General features: G+C 41.0%; 1 pseudogene; it reads left to right on the forward strand.

Moving 5' to 3' along the window:
- The first annotated feature begins 652 nt into the window (after positions 1–652).
- Positions 653–5,304, forward strand: part of LOC106723136 — a 5,500-nt pseudogene continuing 848 nt past the window's right edge.

Here is a 5,304-nt window from a genome sequence, read left to right on the forward strand (position 1 = left end):
TACGAGATATTGGGCTGTTCAGAGAACGTATCTGAGACAGCTTCCCGTGGGTCCTCCACATTTGGCTTTGTGACCCTGTGTTAAGATACTCGGCTTTTAACTGCCATGCTATTAAACCGGATTTGAAAAGAGAAATCTCAGTTAACATCCACAGATTCCATCTTTCTACTTATCTATACAACTATCTGTGTACCAAATTTCATTTCTCACTGTCATCTTCCTTTCTGTTGTCTCTGTTCACCTACCCCCTCTTATAACTTTGTCATTTGATTTTTGTTTTCTTTAGCCCTGTACAGCCCTCCCTGCTGCCTTTATTGTCATCTATCCCTGGTCATACCTCTCTTGTTTCTGTCTTTTTATCTTGATTTTTATCTTCGGGGGGTGTCAGTATTCCTCTCTTTGATTCTTTGTATTTCTAGATGTGCATTTCTTTTTTTCATTCCATCTTTTCATCTATTTCTCTTCATTTCTATCCTCCTTTTTTCTTCTAACTGGATACATCACTTCACTCTTGGCTTTCTTTGATAATAACTAACATAAAATCTGTATAAAAAAATCAAAAGTAAGTTTCTACGGATAGTCTCATTACCTATATCATTTTCTTTTCCTTTAAATTCTGCCAAGGGCTGGATTCTTTTAATAACTGGTAGTGATGAGTTCCAAAGGGTAATTGCATCATCATCATAGTCAATATCATAAACATCATCATAACATAGTTTATAATATTTTTAGTTCAAATATTTTATGGGAAAGAGCAGCTATCACTAATTTATCTTCTTTGTACTATTTAATATTATGGGTTACTTTATTTTGTCTCATTCTATTCAATCTCTGTTGCCCAGTGCATCGTTTTTTTTTGTATCCTATTCTCACAATTTCTTATTTACAAATATTACAGTACTACTTAGACACTCCTGTTACAATAGTTTCTAGAAAGCAACATTCTGGTGCATGCCAAATTAGTTATCTTTGTTTTGATCCTCAAGTGATGTAAATGGAGTTGCACTTCTATACATGAAAGGAATATTTGTCCCACTTGTTTCAACATAGCTACATTGATTTGTACCAACTGAATGTGCAATGTATTAATCTCGAGAGAGCTGAACTAAACTTCTATAATAATTTTTGTCTTTGGGCTAAGTGTCCATTTCTATTCAGTCTAGGCTTGTCAAAAGAACTTAAGAGAATCAGGTATCAAATTCTCATAAAATGTCAAAAGCATTCAGGTGCTTAACTCTCTTAGGACTCTTTGAAAGCCTCAAACTTAACTTTAGCCTGTCTCTTTCTCTCCACACACATGCATACATTCACCCCTTTCTTTTGACACCCTCTGCCTGCATGTGTGTATCCATGTGTATTTTCATATCCCTTCAGTCTCTCTCTCTTTAATTTCAGTTATAATTTCTATGTTTATCTATACTAAACATATATATCAGTCCCCCTTTCACAAGTGTTTTAGTTCCATCTTGCCATCCTTAAGCAACTGTGCGTGTTCCAATTTAAAGTGTAAATTATTCTGTACAACCATATAAGCTTTCTGTTTCTGCAATGGTGAAAGTGGGTCACACCCATTCTACACAGGTGTTCCCTTTTCTGAAAAGCACTTTAACAAGTTTTCGCTCTTCTTCACACTGACTCTAAACCTAATTTATGAGAAGTTTTCCCCTCTGTGAACCTGAATGAATGAAACAGAAATGGATTGTATGACTATTTTTCCAAGGAAGTCCAAGGGAATTTAGCAATCATCTTCCAATGAATTTCATGTGGGTAGCAAATTCAATTAGCCTTTTTTTGAAAGTGTCATCCAAGTTGTTTCTTAGTAATATAAAATCAGTTTAATGACCTTTGCTTCTACATATTTGAATGCTGTTTGCATCAATATATTACTCCAATTGCATATTCAAAAGGAGACGTTTGATGCCAAAGACTCAACTATGACTTGGGTGCTTCAATCTCTTTGCTTCTTTTGAAATCCTTGGCTGGAAGGGACCTCAGAAGGTCATCTAATCCAGCTCCCTGCTCAAGGCAGGATCAACCCTGACTAAACCATCCTGGCTAAATGTCTGTCTAACCTGCTCCAAGGATGGAGATACCAGTTTCTCTAGGTATGCTGCTCTAAATGAGCACAGGCTAGTCCTAATAATTACCCAGGGAATTTATGTAATTGGTTATTGACAGCATGTGAAACAAATATCTGTTCAGAATACTTTAGACTTACATGACCCTACCTTGGCACAGGGGTGGACTAAATTCCTTCTCCAGATCCATTTCTTCACAGTCTCCTGTTCTCTTGTTTTTAGCTGTTGTGTGCCAAGATACACAAAGTTGAATAGGGGTTTTCAGCATGTCCCATTCTGGGTGCCAATGGGCCTTGGGACATATTCAGTTTGTGCAATTCCAAATTTGGGGGATTTTGTGCTGCAGTAAAGTTGGGACATAACAGAAGCAGGTACTCCCAATGAGTCTGAGCACTCAGTGCTCATGCTCCACCACTATAGGGATGCTGAGCAGATATTCCAGCATGCCTTGCTACATTGATTCCTGAGAACTGAGCAAAGTGCAAATTGCCTGTCTGGCTGACAGCCTGCTTTTGGCTTGTGGGGGAAGCTGAGGTTTAGGGGGGCAGATGATGGTGGTAGGGCTCAACCCTGCTCTTGCCCTGGGTACTCTAGTAGAAGCTTTGCTCCTGTGTGCAGTGTGGGAAGGGCCAAGAAGCTAGTTAGCAGCTTGTTAGGACAATTAAGGGTTAATTCCCGTCTCCAAAGCTGTAAATAAGTATGGGGAATGGTGCATTCTGGGATGCTGCAAGACAGCAGTATCTCCATGGGTCAGGCACATGTTTGATGTTCCTGTCAAAGACACTATGATCCCAAGATAAACCTCAGTCAAAAAAGCACAACTTTGCATCTTCTCTCTTCTGCTGTCAAATGGCTTGAATGTGCCTCTGCTTACACTTTGGGATGTTGGAAATGAATGTGCAATGACAAAAACTGAGTGTGTGCCAAGGGCATAAGTTGCAGCTTTTACAGGTAGGCTTGACTTTCAGATAGCAGCATTTTTGAAAATGAGGACACTTTCTAAAGTGTAACGAACTGGTCGCTCAATATTGTGGTGGGCAAGTTTGTTATTACCCTGAAATAAAATAGTTTTCTGATAGCATACTGTTAGGTTAACAATAATTTAAATTATTGAGAAGTATTAGATTTGCAGCTGAATACAAGGCATGACCTGTGGCCTAGGAATGCTGCTGACCACAAGGCGGAATAATAGCTAAGCCAGCCATTTACTTATGTTAAGTAATCATTTTAACTATGTTAACCTTTTTCTGAGGAAAATGCAGCAAGTGAATCTGTGTCTGTGTGCTGTAAATCAGCTACAGCAGGGAACAAGATAAGACAAAGAAGCCATTGTTCTAAGTACAGTTATCGTGTCCTTAAGAAATATCTACTACTGTGCAAGTTTTTGCTAATGTATCATAATGTTACTGTTACTTAACTTTAAGCTTTTAGAAAGTGCTAGTTCAGCTTAACAGAAATATGCTGTTGTGCAGATTTGTAAAGCACCGCCCAAGTATTGCTTTTGTTAACCCTGTAGTCTTGCCTTATTGTAAAAAGTATGAAAGAACGCCCCACCCTTGGGGGGGGGGTGGCATTTTGCCTCTTTGCTGGCTTATGGTCATTGCTCGAGCAAATAAACTGCAGTAAAGCCTTTACCCGTGTTGCCTGGTTCCTATGTGGCTAGACAATGAACTGCAGGGAGTTTTCTCCCACGACAATAGCATCATCATCATCACCATCATCAAAACAACCCCAACCCATTCAGTTCTTTTAAAACTCTCTCCCTATGATTGTTGCAGTGTTATCTGAGCTGCTGGGGGAGCCCGAGTCACATCAAGTCATGTCTAGAGGTTATAACAGAGGAGAGAACAATAGATGACAGTGTTTCATAAGCTTGTTCTAAAAGGATATATATATTTAATGAGTATGTTATTGAATATATTTTACAATGTCTAGCAACGTATTGGATAATATTCAGTTGTATCCCTTACTGTGTCTTGTGACTTGACAGATGAATGTTACAGCCAGTGCAGACAGGGGGAACCAGAGCAGTCCATACACTTTCATCCTCCAACAATTCCCTGGCAATTGTTATTTTCGGGTCTCCCTCTTCATGCTCTTTGTCTTCATGTACATCCTGGCAGCGACAGCAAATGTCTCCATCATACCCTGAGTGAGAACTCACCCACAACTACACACACCCATGTACTGGTTTCTCTGCAACCTCTCTTTCCTGGAAATATGGTACACAACAGCTTGTGTCCCTAAAGCCCCAAATTCCCTGGCAATTGTTATTTTCGGGTCTCCCTCTTCATGCTCTTTGTCTTCATGTACATCCTGGCAGCGACAGCAAATGTCTCCATCATACCCTGAGTGAGAACTCACCCACAACTACACACACCCATGTACTGGTTTCTCTGCAACCTCTCTTTCCTGGAAATATGGTACACAACAGCTTGTGTCCCTAAAGCCCCAGCAGTCCTCTTGGAGAAAAGTCAGGCGATCTCCTTCCTCAGCTGCCTCCTACAGATGTACTTTGTTTTCTCCCTGGCTGTACAGAATATTTCCTCCTGGCTGTCATGGCCTATGACCGGTATTTGGCCATATGCTACCCACTGCACTATGGCTCCATTACGAAAGGCACCATGTCTGCTCAGCTGGCTCTTGGCTCTCGGCTCTGTGGCTTTCTAGCTATTTCTGCCCCAGCATATTTGATCTCCAGGCTGTCCTTCTGTGGACATAATATCATTAATCATTTCTTTTGTGACATAGCCCCATGGCTAGTTCTCTCCTTCACTGCCACACATTCACTGGAGCTAGTGGCCTTCATCATCTCATTCATTGTCATCCTGGGCTCACGTGCAATAACTGTGGTATGCTACATTTACATCATCTCCACTATATTGATCATCCCATCAGCCAAAAGGCCTTTTCTACTTGTTCTTCTCATCTGATTGTTGTGATTATTGGAAGTCACTCATCATGGTGTCCTGTGACCAGTGGGGTCCCCCAGGGCTCTGTCCTTGGACCCATACTGTTCAACATCTTCATTAATGATGTGGACACTGGAGTCAGAAGCGGACTGGCCAAGTTCGCCGATGGCACCAAACTTTGGGGCAAAGCATCCACACCAGAAGAGAGGCGGGTGATCCAGGCTGACCTGGACAGGCTCAGCAAGTGGGCGGACGAGAATCTGATGGTGTTCAACGCCGATAAATGCAAGGTTCTCCACCTTGGGAAGAAAAAC

This window comes from Alligator sinensis, unplaced genomic scaffold (assembly GCF_000455745.1).
Source record: "Alligator sinensis unplaced genomic scaffold, ASM45574v1 scaffold1114_1, whole genome shotgun sequence".
In the NCBI taxonomy this organism is placed as follows: domain Eukaryota; kingdom Metazoa; phylum Chordata; order Crocodylia; family Alligatoridae; genus Alligator; species Alligator sinensis.